At 45.5% G+C, this 23,905-nt stretch overlaps 1 protein-coding gene across 2 annotated transcripts in view; it reads right to left on the reverse strand.

Moving 5' to 3' along the window:
- LOC127070381 (rhombotin-1-like) overlaps positions 1–23,905 on the reverse strand; it is a 61,957-nt gene that overhangs the window by 29,302 nt on the left and 8,750 nt on the right. The window contains exon 2 of one of the 2 annotated variants that reach the window (XM_051008245.1): positions 12,659–12,720. The exons of the other annotated variant lie outside the window; for it this stretch is intronic. The gene's annotated coding sequence lies outside the window, so the exon portion shown is untranslated. The remainder of the gene's footprint in view (positions 1–12,658; positions 12,721–23,905) is intronic. 2 annotated transcript variants of the gene reach the window in all.

The following is a 23,905-nucleotide window of genomic DNA, read 5'->3' on the forward strand; positions in this document are numbered from 1 at the left end:
TCTGTACGCGTAAACACACCTGTCGCTTTTACGAGTACAGGAACGAAAAAGAATCAGCGCAGGAAGAAGAAAACTAAATGAAATAAAATGAAAGGTGGAGCGTGGGTGGGAAGGAAAGAGAAGAGGAGAAAGGAAAAAAGAGAAAAAGAAAGAAGGAAAGAAAGAATAGGAGAGAAGAATAGAGAAGAGAAGCTATAAAATCATAGGGATAGTCTTCCAAAAAGGACACATAGAAGGTACGTGTATGTATGTAGTCGAATAAGGGTGAGTTTTCTCGTAACGTATCGCGAGGCACGATCTCGATCGCGCTTGAAAGGATCTCCCTGGTGATCGGTTTGCTGGCCCGCTTCCTTCCCTTACAACGAAAACGATCTCCCGAGCGTTTCGCATTACTCCTCGATCGCGCGCTCGCTTCCAGACGGTTTCCCCGCGTCGAATAAGGCAGATAATAAAGGTCCCTCGCAAGCAAGCAAGCAAGCAGGCAGGCAAGCGAGCGAGCGAGCGAGCGAGCGAGCGAACGAACGAACGAGCAGACAGGCAGGCAGGCAGGCAGGCAAGCAAGCAAGGAAGCAAGGAGAAGCAAGGGCTAGGATGGAAGGCGCGGAAGGGAAGCGTAGTTCGAGGATGGAAAAGCGTAGAAAGCGAGAACGAGAGATAAAGAGAGAGAGAGCGAGAAAGAGATAGAGAGATAGATAGATGGAGAGAGAGAGAGAGAGATGGCGAAGTGGAAAGAGAAACGAAGCCGGAGGAGAAGGAAAAGAGGAGTGGGAAGCTTTCGAGGAAGAGGGAGTAGCGATATTTCACGGGTTTCGCGTGCGGGCGAACTTTAATAATATTCGTTCCATCGGGTATGGCCGAGCCTCATATTAAGTCGGTCCGTCGTAGAAGAGGAGAGAGAAAGAGGGAGTAGGACGCGCGGTCCGGATGTGACGAGAGAGTGAGAGAGAAGGAGAGGAAAAGCGTAACCGGGGAAAGCAGAATGAGACGTGTAATAAAGTGAGTTTTTAATTTCCACCGGTGCCGGCGGTTGGCCCCGAAGGGGTAGAAGGCTCGGCCCCGTGGCCGTCGCTCCCTCCCCCTCCCGCCGAGAGCTCGTGGCCTGTCGGCTAGTATTACTAGATAAATCACCCAACAGGCAATAACCTCCCTCCCCTCCTCCTCCACCACCTCCTGCTTCTACTCCTTCTCCTCTTCCTCCTCCTCCTCCTCCTCCTCCGCCTCTTCTCTTCGCCCAACGCTCGTTCGCAGCCTCGTCCAACTCTCTTCCACCTTTGCTCTCGACGTTCTGCCTGGCCATCCTCGGATCCCACCCCTCCCTCTCGTCTCCGCGTTCGCGGTAAAAAGTTTGCGTCCAGCTTGGGAAAGGCGGTGCGGGGGCGAGCTCTAGGAGCGAGTGGGACGGCCGGGATGGCTCGACTCTACCGTAAACTCGTGAACGCTCGAGATTGAATTCGAGTAGGATATAAGAAAAAACCCTCCGGGTGGATACTTTGGCTAGGCTCCCGCTCCTCTCCTCTTCCTCCCCGCTCTCACGTATCCATATACATATTTTAATATTGTCCCGATGATTTTTTTATATCCTACCTTATGGATCGCGCTACGTACGGATCAGGCTGCGTAACGTAACGCGAAGAACGTATAGATATAGAACGCACATATCTAACGGGCTCGAGCGCTGCCGGTACCATTGGAGAGAGCCTAAAAGGAAGAGACTCCGTGGGTCCATTCACGTCGGCCGAGGCGAAGCCGTTCGTTTAAGCCAAGCTCAATGAACGACTACAACGCCAAAATCTACGAGCCAATATTTGTACGCTACGGGCGAACACGTGTTTCTCGTGCCCGGAGGCTCTTTAAGAGACGGGGAAAGGGGAGCGAGAAAAGAGCTGGTGGAGGAGGAACAAGAACGAAGAGAACTGGTCGTGGTCGTCCTGGTCGACGGGTCTTCGGGATACGTCGGCATACGGGATACCGTGTACCGTAAAATTTCGACCAGGATATCCGAGAAAACCCGGCTCTACCCCCCTCTAGCCTCTCCCCTTTCCCCTTTCCCCCTTCCCCCTTCTCCTGAAGGGAAATCCCTCGAGGATAACCTAAGAAAATACAAGGATCCCTTTCGAGAGAACGAGTCTCGCAAGTACGAACGTTGGTACCACCGAATTAATGTCCTCGGATTACGGAACCGAACCACTGGGAAAAATTTCGGTGTCGGGCCTGGGCCCCTCCCCCTCTCCCTTTACCCATATCCCTTTTCTCGATGTTTATAACGGAAAAGAGAATCAACATTTCCTTTTTTCTTTTTCTTTTTCTTCTTCGTTCGAAGGACCTTCTTTCTCTATCCCCGTTTTCACTCTCCCCTGCTCCGCCTCGCTGACTTTCGAGTCGGATTACCGTAGAGCTGTGCAAACACAAACGACGAGACGTCAAAGAGCGTAACGTTTGCTTTAACGTAGAGTCTTAATCGTCAAACGTGGAACCGTCCATTTCCAATTCCTCGGAGCTCTGCGAGATGTAATAAATCGTAGCCGATTTTTCTGAAAGAAGGGGCAAAGGTGGACAGGGTGTGTAAGATAAGTACGCGCGTTAGATGTTCCGGTATTTACCGGATTACTGCACGAGCTCTCGGGGTAAGAAAACGTTTGGACCGGGCGAAACCGGCGTTACGGTTGGGACGAGGAAGGAAGAGAACGCCGAAAGGAACGAACAAGAAAAAGGGAGAGAGAGAAGAGATCGAAAAACGGTCCAATTTTTAGGATATTTTCATTCGCACAATCGCTCATTAACACATTTTTTTCGCGAACACCGGGTTAAATTGCATTGACTGCGACGAGCATTCAGCGAGGGGGTGCATTTAAATAAAAAGACGCAGTGGCCTGTTCGAGGGGTGATATATCTGGCGCGCGGTGTCGGCAAGAGACGTACTACTACTACCCGATGTGACGGGAGAAAAGTGTGCGAGCGAGCGAGAGAGAGAGAGAGAGAGAGAGAAGAGAGGAGAGGAGAGGGTTGGCTGCGGGCTAGGCGAAAGCGATGGGGAGGGGCTCGAGGGGGAATCGAGGGGTCAAATGGCGGGCAGAATGCGCGGTGATTGCTGGAGGGCCGCATAATTGCACCCTTTGTGGTGCAATCAGCGCCGCAACTTGGCTGGCGCCTAGTTCTAGCGCAACCCCTCCACTACCTCCCTTCGTCGCGGCATCACGTACCTGCCACCCTCTCTTTCTCTCTCTCTCTCTCTCTCTCTCTCTCTCTCTCTCTCTCTCCGTCTCTCTCCCTTCCTTCCTATCTCTTCCACGTTCTTCTACGCTCGACAACGTCGACGACGACGTGGCACCCTTCGACATTGTCCCCCTTAAATATCTCCACCTCCAGGTCGAATCCTTCGATCCTAAGGACTTACGGTTTCTAAAATTTTCAAACGCCCGTGGCTATGACATTTTACGTCGTTGGTCCTCTCTGGACTTCGATGCTTTTAGGAAATAGGTTTCACACGTGCTTGTCTTTCAATCTTCTTGTTTGCGTTACACCGGCAGGAAGTATTCCACATTGTTTTCTCAGGTTATTCCTTTCGAAACGCTTGTCACTCAAAAACGAAGCTATCGTTTCGTTAGTTCCCCGAATATTTCCAGATAAAACGACGAGATAGAGGACAATGTCTATCTTCGTTTGGAAAAATTATCGCCGAACGGGTGAGATCGATTTGAGAAACACTGCCGAAACGCACACCACATCCCGTGAAATTGACGCTTCTTCTGGACCGCCTAGCGCGTTGACAATAGCGTACGATCGAGACCGTGTTTCTACGTCGTTGTCGAGTCATTAAACTCAGACATTCGCAATTAAGTGCTCTCGCGATATCATCAAGAACGTACGGCGCACGCCGTGTACTCTTTATACAACACGTTGGTTGGTAACTCGGTATGAAAGATCCAATTCGATAAAGTTACGTGGCTAACGAGTGTGGCTTTAGCAAAAATAAAAATGTGTCTCGATCTTCGCTCTCTCTCTCTCTCCCTCCATCTCTATCTATCTTTATCTCTTTATCTCTTTATCTCTCTCGATCCATCCTGTAGTTAGCCCTCGAGTAATATTAATTAGAAATTTATCTCCGATCTCGATATAATTGATTCGTAATTTCCGTTTATCGCGAATTAAATCGAGACACGATGCAGGCCATGCCTACTTTATTTCTCGACACTTTATCGAATCCGCGTTTGCGAAGAGGCTCGCGAACTCGTAAAACGAGAGAGACGTTTCTCGAGTTTACGAGGACGATCGCAAAAATAACAATCGCGTTGACGAGAATGAGATAAGGAACACGAGAGAGAGAGAGAGAGAGAGAGAGAGAGAGAGAGAGAGACGGTCATCGAAAATATCTCGTTGCCTACTGTCGATGAGAAAAGAGAAAATAAAAAAGAGATGATACAACGGATAGGCTCGGACGATTGAGAATCACTGAAGCTTGCAGCTTGCGACACGACGATGCCATTACCGTGTCGACCTTTCTCTTTCCCTCATTCCCCTCTCACAGCTCGCACACAATCACGCACGAGTATCTCTCTCTCTCTCTCTCTCTCGCTTCATTCTGAATGCCCTTCCTTTCCCTCCCACGTTCTGTCTGCGCGCCTTAAGTCTTGAATTATACAGACAGCGCCACTTAAAATAATACACCCGGTATAAACTGTGCATCAACGCTAAAAGCTGTCATTTTCTGTAAGCCGGAATTATGGAGATTCCACGGCCCGTCGATGTACCTCCTGCGGCGCGTTCTTATCGTTAGCGCGTGAAAGGGTGTAAGAGAGAAAAGAGAGAGAGAGAGAGAAGGTAAAAAAGAAAAAAAACCGCTCAAGGAGCGAAAGAAGAAGCGAGGAGGTGAAGGAGGAGGAGGAGGAGGAGGAGGAGGAGGAGGAGCAGGCTGAGCGGGAAAGAGAACGCAAGAGTGTGGGTAGAGGAGAAGATAACGAAAGGATGTCATTACCTCGACGCGTTGGAAAAAAAAAGAAAGAAAAAAAAAGAAAACGTGACCGGCCGATTAAAAGGAAGGAAGGAAGGAAGGAAGGAAACAATGTTTTCAAAGATTACCTATCGACGTTGACAACTAATCTGGCACATTTTATAAACAAAAGGAACATTGACCTGCGTTCCGTACGATTTATTCGATCAAGTTTCAAGGAGATAATATACGAGTACGTATGTACGTAATTGTAATGCAGCAAAAAAGACGTATAGTTCGATCATATTCAAAGCCTCTTATTATCCCGTATCCGTGTCCTTCTTATAAAGGAAAAAGAAAGACAAGGAAAAAAAATAAAAAGGAGAATAATAAAAAATTAGAATAGAAAAGGAAGAAGAAGAAGAAAAAGAAGAAGAAGAAGAAGGACAGACCGAGTCCATTATTCGGCGGCAGTCTCGTTACTTTTGAATAAACTGTTGTCTGCAGATAAAAAAATAATCCATCGCGGTCCAGCTGTCGGAGACATATTCCAGAAGTCGCGTTTTAATGGGGGCTCATTATAACCGTTGCTCTTAACGTAACTAACAGCCGGGGCCGCATCGTTGGTAGAACATGTTTTGCGACTGTGTGTCGGAGCTGATGCATACGTGCGCGAACGTGTGCGCGTGGTCGAGCCGAGGAGACATGTAGGGAGCTAGAAGGGGATAGAGAGAGAGAAAGAGAGAAAGAGAGAGAGGTATAGGAGGGGCGAGAGAGAGAGAGAGAGAAAGAGGATTTAGAGGGACGGAAGGAAAGAGACGAAGACGGCAAAGGAGAGAGAGAGAGAGAGAGAAAAGAGGCGAGGTGGGGATTAAATTCATTACTCAACCTGTTTGCTCGGTTCGCTCTTTCGCTCGACGCGTCCGCCTAATGCCACGAGTGCGAATGCGTGAGAGAGTGTATGGACGAGTTTTTAACTCTTACGTGTATAACGTGTATAACGCGAGCCTGCAGCATTAACGTCTTTGCTACGTAATGAAAGTGCTACGGTCATTACTTTTTCCCTCCCGCTCTAACTCTAACTATTTCTCTCTCTCTCTCTCTTTCTTTCGCTCTCTCGCTCTTTTTCCTCGCCTTGTTTCTCGTCTCTCATATTAAAGAACGTTACCACTAGCCTCTTCGATAGCCTAAGCCCGATTATGCGTCGAGCAAAGGTCGAGAAGACCGATCGATGATCCCTCCTTCCTATACACGGATTCTCCGATTCAGAGCTTTATTTCTTTTGTTTGCAAAGAAACGCAACGAGTGGGATAATTAAAGGATTTTAAAAGAGTCTTTGCTTCTCCAAAAACAAAACTCCGCGTACACGACTGTCTAAGAATATTCAACGATATAAACACGCACACGCGCACATGCACGGACGGACGGACGGACGGACATACGCATGCGTTTAGAGATTATTCGTTTACGTGCTTAAAGGATTTAATATTAAATATTCAGAGGGTTTTTCATCCGTCGCGAATTTATTCAGCTGTCATTGAGAATCGCTTGCGACCATCTGGCCCTAGTTAAACGTACCCCTAGATCTAATTAAGGAATTGAGAGACTCGTAAACGAAACGAGACGAAGGTGGTAGAGGAAGATAATAAGGCTGGTTTTGGCAGTCATCGATATCTCCTCGCGAAGAACAGAAAGACGAGCGAAATGTAGAGAGAATCGGAACGGAAGGAGGAGGAGGAAGAGGAGGGGGAGGAGGACGGAGGACGGAGGACGGGGGTTGATAGCGTTCGAGGTAGATGGATTAAGTACGTTCGCCCCGTGTAACCTCGGCAGCATCCCTCGAATATATAGCAGACGGTGGCGCGCGCATGGATACCGGATACGTGCCCTCGTCGATTAATTGTACTCATCTAATTGGGATCTCACCCTTCTCCCTTCTTCAGCCACTCCTCTCGTCCCTATTACTCGACCTATCTCCAACGTCTCGCCACTGGCTGAGAAGTGGCGTTCGATCTAAAGCGTCTAATAATGAGAGGGAGAAAGAGAGAGAGAGAGAGAGAGAGAGAGAGAGAGAATCTTCGACGAAATGAATAAAAATGAAGAAAAAGTTGAAGGACTATGAACGATCGAACGATCGTCGAAATTAGCCGCTCGTGACTCGCCGTGTTCGTCGGCTGGTATGAAAATCGAGAAAGGTAGTAGCGTAAGGTTGAACAGCAAGGGTGGCGATGGTGATGGTGGTAGTGGTGGTGGTGGTGGTGGTGGTGGTGGTGGTGGTGGTGGTGGTGGTGGTGGTGGTGGTAGTAGTAGTGGTGTTCGAGGATGGTAACGGAGGAAAAGGAGGTGGTGGGATAAGGAGAAGGAGAAGGTGGAGGTTGAGAAGGGGTGGCGGGAAGAAGGTTGACGGTGGAAGGCTCGCTTAATTAGAATCTTCGTTAAGGGAGCGTACAGGCTGAGCGCCGCTTCCGAGAGCGTCGCGTAAAAACGTAAGAACTATTTTCATTAAACTCACGTTGCCTCGAAAGTCTTCCACTTTTGTGCGCGCGCGAGAACGCGACGAACGACCAGCCAAGCAGCAACCAACCAACCAACCAACCAACCAACCAACCAGGCTGGCTGGCTGGCTGGCTGGCTGGCTGGCTGGCTGGATAGCTAGCCTTGCCTAGCTAGCTAGCTAATTCGCGTTCTCTGTCCAAAGCAAGAAGAAAAGAGAAAACGACTCGGTTGTCGTTATGAAATAGGAGCTCTGGGATTTTTTACGACGACCATTTCATTCGCGAACGTTTAACGAGCCACGATGATTAATCGCCGCGAACGAAACTAGCTAAAGAATCCTCGAGAGTTTCTCGATTCGATGAAAAAAATCGATCGAGTTTCCGCGATCCCTGGTTGCACGTATACCTATGTATCTACCTACCTAACACCACGTGTTACGATCCCCTTAACCAGCAACGCGTTTCACGCGGGAACACGAGGCATCGTTTGTCGCTCGCGTACTTTTTACCGAGCACAAGCTTCGGCACTTCGGTTAATCCGAATGCCAGATTATACCGGGTGTTCCTAGAGTCCTTTCGTTTCGCGACATTTCGTTTCGTCGATATAAACTACGAACTGAAATGTAGCAGGAGCTCGTTGAAATAAATTACGTGATTCCAAGCGAAATTGTCAAAAATGTCTCTGAATGTCGCGTATAATCGGGTAAGACATATCGAAGATTTTCGAGATGGGACACCCGGTATAGTCGTGGTAACGATAGCTGCGACACTCGAAACACGCGGCCTATTCCCTGCTCGAGCGAGGGAAATACGCGTACAACGGGGGTTTATCAGGGTGAGGATAGAAGTGGCTCCCTCTGTGGAAGTCTCGGAGGTTTCCAGGAGGAAAAGGGAGGAGAGACATAGGAGAGAGGTGTAGTACCTACACGACGACAGTGCCTACGCATGCACGAGAGTTATAAGCAAGTGCCAAGGAATGGGTGGAGGGTGTGTACGGAGAAGAGAAGAAAGAGGGAAGAGGGAAGAGGAAAGAGGGGAGGAGAGAAGGTGCTTGGAAACAGTGTGCGCTTGAGAAAAGGAAGTAAGGGTAGGGATCGCGAAGGGAAGATATAAGCGTAATAGAAAACAGAGAAACGCGGCAATGCCATTAGTAAAATTACCGCTTACAATATTACCGATGCGAGCTGGCAGTAGGTATTTACGAAGCCAGTGGCCCTTCCGCACCCCTTTGCGATTCCCCGAGATGGCGCCAAAGGCGCACCGTGCCCGTTAAAACCACCCCTGCGATCATCGAGGAAGCTTTAAAACCTAAACCACGGGAATACCTCTTAATAATACCTTCCTATCATTCTTTCACGGATTCTTCCGTACCAGTAAAGGTTAATAATTAATGTTTTCTTTCGATAATTTTCCGATCATCGATCCATCGATCGATCGATCGATCGATAGAGGCAAAAGAGGATCCGTTCTTTGTTTCTCTTTTTCTTTTCTTCTGAAAACCTACTGTTCACTTTTGCCTCGTCCAAGTTAGTTGAAAAAAGTGGAGAAGGGGAAAGAAAAAAATCATGCGAGCGATCGTTTAAAAGACGTGGAAATTTTTTGCACTGATAATTAAACGCGTACTCAATACGGTAAATAATTAACGAGGTAAAGAGAGAGAGAGAAAGAGAGAGTTCGACTTTCGTCACGCCAAAAACTGTCTCTCTTCCTCTCGTTTTTATTATTTTTTTTTTCTTCTATACGTTTCACTGAACGACGAAGAGTCGATCGATTTTTCGTGCGCACTGCGACCAAGTTATTCGAACGAATCGCGTCGGAGAAGTAACGGATGGATAGGCACATAACGGAGGATCGGCGGGAGAGCGCGGTCACTGATTTAACGCGGCACAATTGAATCCAATTACAACTGCCGCACGGCGCACCACCGACCGATGGTTCTCAGTTAACGCGCTTCGTTTTATACATACGTACATACGTACATACGTACATATGTACCTTGAGATTTACCGTGAAAAAAAAAAAAAAAGGAAAAAAATATCCTCATTTTCTGCCTTACTTGAAAGCACGTAACTCTATCTATGTATATAATTAATGCAAGTAAAGGAAAAAAAAAAGAAAAGGGAAAAAATGGAAGGAAAAAATAATAAAAACAGGAAAAAAATCGATCGAACGATAAATAATTAAGTACGACACGCTTATTATTTCTAATTTGTACTTACTGCGTGCAACAAACCAACCGATTCCCCGTTCGAGTTTCTCTTACGGTATACGCTAAAACGAGCTCGCTGAATGATGAAAAGCCAGTGGGTCTCGAATTATTGATGTGTCTCAACAAGCACCGTAGCGATCATTAATTAAATGAAAGCAGCGTACGGTTAGGTATGTGTACGTTTCATTCATTAGCAATTTCGATCCTTTTCTTTCTCGTAACTAAAGTCACGCAGAGGAGACCGATAGATTCGTAAAACGTGCTGCGCCACTACGGAGAATATGTATCGTTAATAAATTTACTTCGAAGAGAGAGAAAGAGAAAGAGAGAAGAAGAAGTTCGAACGAGGAAAAAGAAAAAAAATAGAAGCAAAAGAGAGAGAGAGAGAGAAGGCCGAGGTAAAATAGCTAATAAAGAAGTCATTTAATTTTCCATCCTTTTCTTCCCATTCGATCGAGCAAAGTTCCGTCGTTATCTTAATTAAGTTTCAAGCCGACGAGCACACGTGATCGCCGCATAATCGCTTCGAAGTCCATTAAATGGAAGGAGAAGAAGAAAGTAAGAGAGATAGAGAGAGAGAGAGAGAGAGAGAGAGAGAGAGAGAGAGAGAGAAGAAGAAAGAAAAGGAAAGGGAAAAGAAAGAAAAGAAAAAATCCAAAGAAACGCTGAACGGACATCGAAAGAACACGTTTATCCGAGAGAGCTGCCCTATCGTCGAACTTTTCAAATTATCATATCGAATTCGATGAGAAAATCTCTATCTCTAGGAATTCATCGTTTCCGCATCGATGAAAGTGTCCTTGATAAGATCGCTGGTGTTAACGTACGGCGAAGGATCCGAAGAGGTGAGAGATCGAGAGAGAGTGAGAGAAGGATAAAACAAAAAAGGAAAGGAAACAGAGGAGAAAGGACAGAAGATCAAAGAAAAAAGAACAACAATGAAGAAGAAGAAGAAGAAAATAAAGAAAAGCTACGGTTGTCCAAGTATGCATCGTCTTTGATCGATTTCTGCTCGGTCTGCGGTCCTCTTAAGCGGCTCGCCGGAACGGTTGCCGAGCCGAAGCAACGTAATCCGTCTGTCTCGTACTAGATGGCGTGCTCCAGTAGCTGGTCTGCCAGGCGCCCCTGGCTGTTCATTAGGGGCCGCATTGTCCGCTAACTAAGTACGCCCGACCCGACCCTTCTTCCTCGCCACCCCTCTCTTACCTACTATTACTACTACTACTACTACTACTACTACTACTACTACTACTACTACTACTACTACTACTACTACTACTACTACTACTACTACTACTACTACTACTACTACTATTACTACTGCTACTACTACTACTACTATTACTACACTACTGCTACTACTACTGTTACTACTACTACTACTACTATTACTACTACTACTACTACTACTCTTCCTCCCACCCCCAGCCTGTTACGCAGCTCTTCGTTTTCCTACCCTCTCTCTACTCTCTCTCTCTCCTTCTCTTCTCTCTCTATCTCTGACGTCTCCTCTCGTTTGGCCGATACCCAACGACAGCCAGGATTCACTGGCCATCAGCCCTCTTCGCGATTCCTCCCTAGTCTCCTGCCCTACACATGCCCTGACACTTGACGATTTTACCTATTAAAGGGGTTCCAACTAACGCTGATTAGAACCTAACTATCAAGTGTACTTCGTGTTTCATCGGCATTCGCATGACTATTGGAAAAAATCCAATTACTAATAACGTAGTCTGATATATCAATGGTTCAACGGTTACTGGTTATTTACGTCTTTTCTTAATGATATTGTTTGTAAGATCGTTCAAGATTTGCGCTGCTACTTCTACTTCTCTTTTTCCTCTCTCTCTCTCTCTCTCTCTCTCTCTCGTCTCCTATCCAATGCGCTCTCAAGTCAGGTCGCGCAATGTATAGTCCATTGTGTCCACGATAGAATCCAATCAAGGGGCTGGCAAGCCACTTTAAAGCATCGACGTCACGGCCAATCAAACGTCTTCCTTGCACATGCAAATACATGTCGACATGTGTATACATATATATAAAATATATACAATATATACATATACGGCAGTGGTATTTGCGTCTACGTTCTCTTATTTAGTTCGACGCCTTCATTGTTTTAACCTTTAACCCATTGTGTTCCCTGACAATTAAGAGAATAGGGCAATCCGAATAAGAAATAGCTTCTTATAACGAGTCCGACAAAGTTTAACGATCAAATAATAATATTGATTAGTTGGAACGAACGCGTTAGAAATAAGTTTAAATACAACGAATATAAGTTTCACCGTATAAAGTATAAATATAATAAAAAATATAAGTTAGCGGAGAGTAGTCGTGCGTTAATTCCATTCGTTCTCGTTGCCGACTAACGAATGTGCATTACAATTACCGAGCTATGGAAATTCAGTTACGCCTACCACCCGTACAGTGGAGCGCGTGGTTTGAGTTATATACCAAGAGAGAAGGAGGAGGAGAAGGGGAAGAGAGAGAGAGAGAGAGAGACAGAGGAGAATGAAAGAGATGGAAAGAGAGGGAGAAAGCGGGCACGAACGAACGGATAGACGTGCGGACGGACAGACGGACGTATGGCTAACTTGGCCGCCCCTCGATGAACCAACCGAGGTCGCCGGGTCCGTATTATTCGCTCGGTATAACTAACCGTATAAATACGAGCCACCGGAAATTAGTCTTTGCCGACTGGATCGCGAGCCGCGCCATCGCGTCGCACCATGATTCCCATCTCCCGACTCCGTCATTACACTCCTCATCATCGTTCTTAGTTAGGCTTAGCACTGGCTTTTACTGCTAAGCCTCTCGATGCGCTTTATCAGTCTCCTCTATCCTGATCTAACTCGAGACGGATAAATTTCTTGCTCGAGGAAACGAAGATTTTTTTTTTATTTTTTCTATTTTTTTTTCCTGTTCCTTTTTTTTTATTCTCGCGAAAGATATATGGAATAGAAGAAAGAAGAAAAAAGGAAAGAGTAAATAAGAAGAAAAAATTCGTCCATTTCTTCCACTCACCTCTCGCTGGCCCTTCGGAACGACCTTGGAACGACGTCAGCGGGGAAACGATTTAACATAACCTGCGACAGAGAATTAAAGGGGGAAAAAATTAGAATGGCTGAGTCTCGCGATACCAATTGGAACGGAGGAGGAGGGAAGGGGATCGGTAGTTAACGAGGCCGAGGAAGTTCCTTATCGAGAGCCTGCATAAAAGCGCTCGGACACGCGCATCGACGTACGCGGTACATAGTAGTAGGTGCCACTTAAGGGACCCGCATAAAAGAAAAAAAAGAAAGAAAGAAAAAAAAAAAGGAAAAAGTTCCTTCTCGCTTCGATAAGCTCGGTCGAAAGAGGAAAGATAGTAGTCGGGATGTGAAAAGGTGCTTTCGAAATGAGGAGTCAAGCCTCTCGCGGTGTCTTTTAAACTTCTTCCCTCTCCCTCTCTCTCTCTCTCGTTCTAACGAGCCGCTTTTAATTCGACTCGATCGTAATGACGATTCGTTAGCTACCATTCCATCTCGGAATATATCGAGTTAATATCGTTTTTTAAAGCGAGTAAAGCGAGCATCGGGATCGGGTACTACGATCGTCTCCTATCACGACGTGTTTGATCCCGTAGGAAAGAGATATGAAATATTTCGTTCTGTATGAAAGGAAAACAAACGGCAAAACAACCGCGAGAGCTGACTTTTCCCGCGCAATTTGATCGATGCCATTTTCCGCAGTGACCGATCGGTATAGACGACGAGTATAGAGAGAACCCCGGCAACAGAAGAGCGAACGGAGATAGATAGTGAGCGAGCGAGCGAAAGATAGAAAGAGAGACGAAGAGGGCCGACCGTCTCGCAATCTCCTTTCGATCCAATATCCGAGTTTTTTGACAGCAATTTCGGTCACGTCCGATAATATATCTGGATCATTAATATAAAGCTCGGCCCACACACCGCGCGTCCCTCACGGGGAAATTGCTTTTCAATCCCCTGCAGCGGCCTCCGCTCCGCCAGATCTACCACCACCACTGACACAACCTCTGTGCCTCTACTACACCTCCCCAAACACCCAACCTCCTTCTCCTCCACCCCACTCTTTTTTTCTCCTTCCTTCTCGCACGACTTCATCCGTCTCTCTCTCTCTCTCTCTCTCTCTATTCGTCTTTGTTTCTCTCGCATCTTCGTCCTTCTTTACACGAATAGACGCGCGCGACCGACTTATTTGGAGGGTGAGGAAAAAAGAACAGGAAAAGGGGAAAGAAACTAAATCGAAACGGTAGCTAGTAGTCGGAATGACGCTAGGCAAATTTTCCGATTAAAAAAAGAAATAAGAAAAATAAAGAGTAGAAAAAACGATCGATGTGGTATCATCGAATGCCTGTCTATCGTTCTCTCACGTTTAACCATCGTTTTCTCTTTCTCTTTTAAGAATAGGACGAAACAACAGATCGTTCGGATAGCTCGCCTTTTTATTATTTAACTCGCTCTCTATCGGCTCTAACGAGCCGTACAACGAACACAACGGATGCGGGTGCGCAACGCGTTTAAAACGTACGTTCTCTCGCGTCGAAGAGCACTGTTTGCTTTTAAGCACGGACGTGCTAATCGATCGTGCATATTTGATTGCCATTTACCAAATGCAACCCAGCGTTCCTATATGCGGGTCGTAGCTTTCGAGTTAAGGCGAGTGTTTAAGGCACGTTTTTTTTTCTTCTTTTCTTTCTTTCTTTCTTTCCTTTTCCTCGTTGAAAAAGAGAGAGAGAGAGAGAGAGAGAAAGAAAAAATATTCGTCGACGTCAGCAATGACGACAAGGATACGACGTTATTCGTTAACATAAACATAACGAAGCGTTCGGTAGATGCACGGTTGCTGGATTTGTTCGGTGAAATAAAGGGAATACCGTCGGGAAAGACGAACGAGTACTTCCAAGCTGAAAGAGCTTTATAAATTGGCAGCCGATCGCATTGAATGCATTTTAATATCCTTTACCCGCACGATCTCCAATATGGCCATTTTCTAGATTCCCGTGGAATCAATAAAAGTCCTGCATCATGCACGACGCGATACTCGTACGTTATTCCACGAGAAACTGAGGAATAAAAATCTAATAACAACCGAGTTTACATCCTCTCCTCTAAACTTGTTACAGTTAGGTGCATTAAGGATTCAGTATATTCCATCAAAATTAAATGAATTCCGTCTCGATGCATGAAGAATAAGCCTGGCATATATTTGCAAAGATATATCGACTTATTATAACTTCGAATTAAGTTTCCTCGATGAAGAAAAAAAAAAAAAAAAAAAAAGAAAAAGAAAAAAAGAAGAAAAAAGAAAAAGAAAGAGCAGACGAAAAAAAAGGAAAAAATAAGAATCTCTATTCTCACAGAACGCGCAAAAAAAAATATATATTCCCCGTCGTCCCCGTTCTATCTCCTAACATTTTATTATATGCAATAAAAATGTGACAATAATAAATTATTAAAAACCACGATATCTTTTTGCACCAAGCAACGGCACCCCCTTTGCGGCAATGGTGTCACGAGTATCGGCCGATGCGGAAAACGCAGGGAAAGAAAAAAGGCGCGTTTTCTCTCTCTCTCTCTCTCTCTCTCTCTCGAAATACAGGCACGCGCGTTTCCCTACCGCTTCTCTTCTCCCCCATCTAACGACAAAATCGACGACGATGGCCGAAAGTGAAAAAGAGAGAAAGAAAGGGAGACAACGTTCACGTATATATACACGGCTCCGCGAGAGCTCCAACTCAAAGCTGTGTGTACGGAACACCCTCCATAAAGGAGATCCCCTCAATCAGATAAAAAATGTATTATAGCCGCCATGATACAGGACTCAATACTTCGACGGGGCTTCGAAGGGAAAGGACGGCGTATCCTCCTGTAGGATCCACCCCCTCCTACCCTATCCCTTCTCTCTCTCTTTCTCTCTCTCTCTCGATACTTATCCCCTCTCTTCTTCCTTCTCTCTCTCTCTTTTTCTCTTTCTTCTACATTTACGTACGTGATACACGCGTTTACATTCACCTATATCGGTCCATCTCTTCTCTTTCTCTTTTTCTATCTCTTTCTCTTTCTCTTTCTTTATCTGTCTGTCTCCCTCCCCCCTCTCTCTCTTTCTTTCTTTCTTTTCCCCTCTCTCTCTCTTTCTTTCTCGTGCACACGTCGAGTCTCGTACTCTCCTTTCCTGGAAATTGCTATCGAGCGATTCAACCTCGAATGCAGATCGCTGCACTCTCCGACTCTCCGGGATGACATTCGACGAAATTAGATTCCAAGGAAAGGAGAGGAGACGACACGCGCGCGCGCGCGCGCCCTCCCGCACACGCTCGAGATGTTGCTATCCTTTCCGATTTTCCTTCTACATTCTACCAATGCTCATTCTCCTCCTCCTCCTCCTCCTCCTCCTCGTCGATCGGTTTGTCTTCCGGACCGACACAACCCTCTTTCGACGACGTTCGAAATACTCTTCTTGTTTTGATGATCCTTTATTTATCAACGTACTTAATATTCCCCTGTCTAACTTATAAACGATAAGAAAACTAAGAGGAAAAGTATGGAACGAGTTTCGTGATTCATTGGAATCATACGGTAGTTTAACGCGCATCGCATTGTAAGAATTGCTAAGATGTTGGGAAGAACAATAATAATAAAAGACATCAAAGTTTGGATGTTTTTAAAAGATGTTGTGGAAAACGACGCGAGTTGAGAACCACCGTTGGCAAACGTAGCGACCAACGGACGCATCTAAGTTATTTACTCGAGAAGGATAGAGAGAGAGAGAGAGAGAGAGAGAGAGAGAGATAGAGAGAGAGGGAGGGGGAAGGAAGAGACGAGTGGAACGAACGGCCAGATATCCAGGGAGTCTGCCGGTGGAGGCATCGAGGGGTAATTTTATCCGCACTTAGCAGATGGATTCACCCTCGTGCCATCACACGATACCCTTCTTCTTTCCTTCCTCTCTTTCTTCCTCGTCTTCGTCTTCGTCTTCGTCTTGTTCATTCGTCGAATCGCTCGATAAAATTCCGTATTCGTATTCGACGTTTTACATAAATTACCGAATAACATCGGATAATAACCTTGATCGCGATTAAAACTCGAAAAGAATCCTTAGAATTTAAGCAGGCTTTCTCGCACCGATCTGATCTCGAAACGTTCTCATAACTCAAACGCAGTAAGCCAACGACGAGTCCGATGTGTGTGCATCACGAGATAATGAGTCTCATCCGGGACTGGCTGGCAAAAAGTTGCCACGAAATTGGCGACACGTGTGTTGCACCGAGCTAACAACCAAAGACGAATGGGAGTAAAGGAAATAATAATAATAATGATGATGATGATGATGATGATGATGATGATGATGATACTTGAAAGACAAGGGAGATCGTTTCTCAAAGAGAAAATTCACGAAACTTGCTCAACCTATTAAAAAAAAAAAAAAAGATAAATAAAATAAAATAAATCGTAAACCGATTCGAAATGAATTATTTTAATGTATTCCACCCGCTGGAAAGTTATATCCATTACAGTAATTGAATATATATCGGGCTGATCGATCTAGCCAAATGTATTCGAAATAATTCTCTAATACCTCTAATATGTCTTTATAACGTATACGTTAATAATAATTTGGAATACGTCGAGTTAGAAATTTTTCATTAGACCACCGACGAGATTACGGGAAATATCAGAAGGAAACAATGGTAATTTGTATTGGATCACTCGACGTGGAAGGACCCTCGAAGAAAAATGAGAAGGGATGGAAGGGAGTCGTGGAAAACGAAGTGGTACGCCTCGAGCATTATCGCGCCGCGCGCATTTTTCACGGAAGGAGGATATAAAACGTTGTAAAGGGAACGTTGTGCGGATGGTTGCGTTATAACCGCACCGCAGGAGCTGCGTGTCGCAGGGTTTATTTCGTCGTCCCGTAGCGTAGAGGTGGTTGAAACTACAAGGGAACGAGTGCACCGCAAACACGACGCGTCGTTCGTCGGGTTAAAGTTTTCTGCGTACGAAGAGAGAACGATGAAAGAGAGAAAAAGAAATAAGTAGTATTACGGAGTTTTGTACGGTCGACAAAGTCGATGCGGAATAAATGCGACGTATGGCTAGGCTCGTGCTAAAATGACGAACGCGGTAAAAACGCGGTAAAAGCCGGAGTTAGCTAGCTACCGTTCTCCGATTCTCTCTAGACAACCCCTTCTCGTACGGCCACAGCGTTAATAACATCAGCGCGAGTAATGTAATCGAGTACGAGCTGGCCACGAACTCACCAAAGTGCACGACGAGTATACTTTCTCCACCTCCTGCTCGCAGTTACTCTCGATCTCTTTCCCATTATTTCTCTCAAAATTCTAGTATCGTTCGAGACTACGGATATGTCTCCGCGATAGTCTTATACCAAAGTAATTAGAATCGCGTCGCTATCTCTCGGTAACCTTTTAAAACTACGATCGTATGTTATTTTCTCTTGGAGTATCTTAATACGTCTGATACGTATGCAAGAGGTATTATCAAAATTTTTGCGTGGCACGTAGTACTGGGGATAGTAGGACTTTTTACTCGATCCTCTTTTTCTTAGACAGTTACCAACAGGGATCAAAGGAGCCGAACAAGAGCAAGAGAACGGATGTCGCCGCGCCTTAAAGGCTTCCTTAAACGAGAGAGAGAGAGAGAGAGAGAGAGAGAGAGAGAGAGAGAAAGAAAACGCGAAAAAAAGGAAAAGGACGAGGGAAAGAGAAACGGAAGACAGCTTTAAAGTCCGAGCTACCAATGAAACGCGATCGTTTTAACGCGCGATAAACTTTTAAAAGGAGCCGCGCGAAAAGAACGGAAACGAGCGGAGACCACCCGCGATGTCTGCAGCCTTCCTTAAGAAGTGCAGAAGGAAGAGGAGGAGGAGAGGAGGAGAGGAGGATCTCACGATCCTCCACGGCTAAAACGATTCGAACGAAAACTGAATTTTACATTCGCTCTGGATACTCGTCGATACATACATACATACATACATACATATATATGTATATATATATATATATCGGCGTTCCTTGGGAAAATAGAAACTACTAAGACGTCCTTTACAATGAACTCTCGTTACGTCTTGCATCTTGTGTGTAGATTTCACCTCTGGGAACCCCAAAAGGATTTCATTTTTTAAATACCAGCGATTGACGAAAGGTACTTTCATTTATTAAAAGAAACAAAGACTCGCTTTTCCCTCTAATAAATAAAAAGAGAAAGACGAACGAAGGAACAAGAGAAAAAGAGGTAGGGAGTAGAGGTAGAGGAAGAGGGTAAAGGGTAGAAGAGGTAGAAGAGGGAGGCAATTTAAATTCAGTCCAAGCTTCAAACGGACCTGACGCACGTAAAACGATAGGACGCGTGCGTCGTCGAGAGGACGGAGGGCTCGCGGCCCAGTGACGTGTTTATTTTAACGGAGCCCTCACCCTCTCCCCCCCCTCTTTCTCTCTCTCTCTCTCAACCCCTCTCTCTCTTTCTTCACTTCTCTGCGTCACTCCTAACCGGCACGGCTGGCAATATAAAGTTAATGACATTTGATCCCATAACGTCGAAAGTTAATTCCTTTCGGTATTAATACGGAGAGTGCATCCCCGGTAATGAGATTGCATTGAGCGCGAGGGGGATGATATAAGGGGTCGCTTATAAAGCTTACCCCGTAATAACGTATTGTCCGAACATAGGTGCGCTCGCGCGCACGCATCAACGACGTACCTATGCCGGAGCAAGCAGGAGCCTATCTATCCGTGAACTCGAGGTCCAAGCAAGCGTGATATTCGGTTGCACCGAGTAAAAAGTTACGGGGATGTGACGCGTCACCTGCGTGCGAGCGACCGAGCTCGCCACCACCACCACCATCACCACCACCACCACCATCACCACCACCACTGCCACTACCACCGCCACCTCTGTGTCGACGATCGATGCTTTTGCCTTCGTATCGGCGCCGCTTTAAGCTTGAGGGGTGCCGTTGCTTCCGCGGTATCCACCCGCCACTGACACTTTGCGCTTCGATCCTACTAGTAACGCCCGAATCAATGTGGATCTTTCTCTCTTTCTCTCCTCCGTCGCTCTATCTTTCCTTTCGTTATATTTTTTAACTAACTCGTTAACGTTCAAGTTTTTGTCTTTCTTCCATCCGTCTTTCCATCCGCTTTGCATTTTTTGTTCATATTTTGCTTCGCCCTCCTCCAACCCCCCTCCGAGATCGTTCGATCAGGATAAACGAATAGTAAATGAATTTATTCGTCCTTTTGTCTCTTTCTCACCAAACGAAATCAAATTTTCACGAGTCTCGTTCGGTCTCTCCCCGTGATTACAAGTAATCGCTCTCGGTATACGTTTTGAGCGACGAGATGGAAATACCTTTTTATCGTTTGTGCTACGCCAGTAGGAGTGGGTGGTAGGAAGAGAGGAGGGTTGAATTAAAAGGGAGGAAAAGGAGATGACGGGGTGTCGTTCGATTTCGAATAAAGTTAATTGGAAAACATTGTTCGGCGAGACGAGACACGAGGTGGCGACAGGCCGAAAGAGGGGGAGGGGGAGGAGGAGGAGAAGGAGGAAGAGAAGGGGGTCGACAGGGGCGGGGGCGGGGGGTTTCGTGGACTGGGGGTTGACGGGGGAGGGGAAATAGAAAGAGAGAGTGAAGCGGAGAAACGGATGCCGCTGGGAATCGAGGGATCGGGTGAGTTAGCGAAAATTAATATTCCATATCGCTCCATCGAATCGTACAACGGCGAGGGCAACCGATCGAAGCCGCGTCGACAGGCAGTCGTCGATAAAACAGATTCCGTAGTGACCGATCTTTTCCCTATTTTTTCATGTCTTTTTTCTTTCCCTTTTTCTTTCTTTTTTTTTTTCATTTAAATTATTTAACATCGTCAGAATCTATTATTTTATTACATGAAATTTTCTCGGAATCTCGAAGAAAAATGGCGAAACGTTGCGAAACGCGTCGAATCGTCGTCGTCGTCGTCGTCGTCGTCGTCGTCGTCGTCGTCGTCAAGGAGCATAACACTAGGAAAAGGAGACTACGGCGAATCCTATAAGCCTGAGAGATTCCAGGATCGTCGTTGGCTCTTCGTCGCCTCCTGATACGAAAACGCCAACATGTGTTGGCACGAGCCAGGCACGTGGGATCACAACCCTGACAGTTTTCTAATAGAACCCGTAAATACTAGGGGGTCCAAAGTGAGTTATGTTTTTTTCGAATGGAACCGTGAAACTTGCCATCAGAAGTCGTATGACAACTCATGAATATATTTCGCCAAGACCATACATCGTTGTCGCGTCAAACGAGATCGAAGTAATGAACCATTAACATGGGACGAAACTAATGACTCTCTCTCTCTCTCTCTCTCTCTCTCTCTCTCTCTCTCTCTCTCTCTCTCTCTCTCTAATCCGTCGTTGCATCTTTAATAAATCCCGATTACATTTGCTATCGAGTTGGTATTATCAGTCGCATAAATAATCGCAATTCTATATATTATATCACACGCGTATACGCGTTTTATCCTCGCTTTGGAATAATTCACGAATATCGAAACGTCCTCTCGGCTACCTCCGGACTACTAGCATACGTTTGACGTAAAACGGGACCGCGAAATATGACGGGAATGAAATCGAACGAGCGAACGAACGAGAGCGGGCTAGCGAGCGAGCTAGCAACGATTTTCGTTCGAGGAACGATTATTATCGCGTGCGAGCAAACGAGTGAACGAGCATAGAGAGAGAGAGAGAGAGATGGGTGGCTAATACCTAAATAATTGGCGGTCGTTTCGCGCCAGATTTACGAGGCAATAATTGGAAAGAACGTTGTTTTCCGCGCGCGCGCCGCTGCTTAGTCGCGAACGCATGAAAACGCGGCTTACGTACCGCAACACGCTCGGAGGTTTTTCGATCGGCCGCTCGAAACTCGCACGTTTGCGGTGAGCAAACGTACTCCACCACCCCCGTGCTGATGTTGCCCTGCCACCAACGTGTTCTACCGTAATACACCGTAACGGCATTGCATATTAGCCAGGCGCGGGTATTAATTCGTTGCCTGCGAGCACCTGACCGACGACGAACGATCTATAATTATAATAATAACAATGAGCGTCGCGTTAAGAGAGAGAGAGAGAGAGAGAGAGAGAGAGAGAGAGAGAGAGAGAGAGCTCTAATTGCCCGTTTAATATTTAGTCTTCTCATGGGAATTCGCTTCCGGTCTACCAATGAAAATCTATCGCATGGTAATTATCTAACTACTTGTAAAATATTTACCTTTTCTTCTCTTTGCGCATAAACGAATCAAGTTTAACCGATTAACGACCTTTCAACTCGTCGTTTGTGTCGGTATACTGTTAAGAAACGCTTTTGATTGAAAAATCTGCCAATTGAAAGGGATAATCGATAAAGAAATTTCGTTAACGATTCATCAACAAACACGTCCATCCACGTATCTACGTACGCTGGCACGTCTCTTACCTGACATCGATTACTATTAACCTTAAACGAACGACATCATTACAAACCTCTTAATGAATCTATGCTGATACAATATTTTCATTATTGTTCAAACATCGTGCGATCGTTAATGTTCGATATGATGGAGTCCACGTTATAAGATTCGTATCGGCCATCGTGCTACTGTCCGTTTTTAAAGATTAAATATAACAGTTGAAAATATTTCTCGTATCTATCGTCTGAAAGAAGAAAGAAATAAAGAATGGGTGAATTGTTCGAATAAACACGATAAACGTTCTCTTCTCTCGATGTTTCGCGTTATTCTCCAAAAGCGACGATGGGACAGAATCGACGCCATAATGACAACGTAATGCGATTATTATAGGGGAAGTAATCGGCTTATTAATCGCCCGGTGAGATTGAAAAAGCGGTGCATTTGATTATGGAAAAAGAAACGCTCGGTAAAATTAGATACGAGGGGAAAGAGAGAGAGAGAGAGAGAGAGAGAACTCCCTCCCGCAAAATCGAATCGACGAGGCGCGAAAAAAAAGTATTACGTGCGTGTCTTGTGTTACGACGTATTGTATAGTAGGTATTATATAAAACTCACTTAGGCTATTCGCGAAGAAAGAGAAAGATAGAGAATATGAGTGTGCGTTGGTTGCGTGCATGCGTCCTTGCGTGTGTTTGCGTGCGTATTTCTCTCTGTGTGTGTGTGTGTGTGTATGAGTGACTGCGTGCATGCGCGTTCGTATTACTAGCTTTGTCGCCATTTGGAAGGCCAGATAAGACGCGGTATAAATTTGTAAACGCCCTCATAAGAGCCTTCGGATCGAAATCGTACAACGTGTACGCGTATAGAGAGAGAAAGAGAAAGAGAAAGAGAAAGAGAAAGAGAGAGAGAGAAAAAGCAAGAGTAAGAGAGAGAACACGTTTACGAGGTGTAAGATTTATGGCCGAGCTGTAACCGCACCTGCAGCCACCTGGCTTCTTTTCTCCATCAGACACGGCGGCCCTGGTTCTCGCTAGATTGAGATTACAAAATCCACACACACCCGCCGACGCCGACGCCGACGCCGACGCCCTGTGCCGTATAAATGACGCATATTGCTTCCTAGCGAAATTAAAGTATAGATGTGTCCGACGGTAAATTCACTGTTGTTCTTCCTGGATAACGTAAACATCCAAACACAACGGAGTTAAGTTTTACGAGATAAAAGAGTACGAGAAAGAGGATTGATTTCATTTCTTTTTCTTTTACCTTTTCTTTCTTTCTTTCTTTCTTTCTTTCTTTCTTTGTCCTGTTCGGTTCTTTTTTAATGGTAATAAAATAAAGAAGAAGAAGAAGAAGAAGAAGAAACGAATTATCTCGTTTAACAACGTATTCGAGCGAACGCCGAAGAGCTTTTACAGCGACAAGAGGTATTAAAGACGATCGTCTCGGAATATTATATTTGATTCTAATCTACCAAATAGGATGGCGGTATACTTATTCACGCATGCCTCGCTCGCTTACTAGCTCCCATGTAGTAGACGGTAGAAATTTTGTCACGTCGAACGCGCCGGAAAAACGTCGCGGAAAATGACGCGAATGGGATCGTATTTGGTATCTAAAGGATGAGATCGGTAATCGAAAAGAGAGAGAAAGAGAGAGAGAGAGAGAGAGAGAGAGAGAGAGAGGGAGAGTGCCGCTCGTAACGCGTTATAAATTTTTCTCGTGATTATAACGATACGTAGTTATAGAGAAAAAAAAAATAAATAAATAAAAACAAAATAAAAGAGAAAGAACAGAACGAGAGAG

Source organism: Vespula vulgaris, chromosome 18 (assembly GCF_905475345.1).
Source record: "Vespula vulgaris chromosome 18, iyVesVulg1.1, whole genome shotgun sequence".
Lineage (NCBI taxonomy): Eukaryota > Metazoa > Arthropoda > Insecta > Hymenoptera > Vespidae > Vespula > Vespula vulgaris.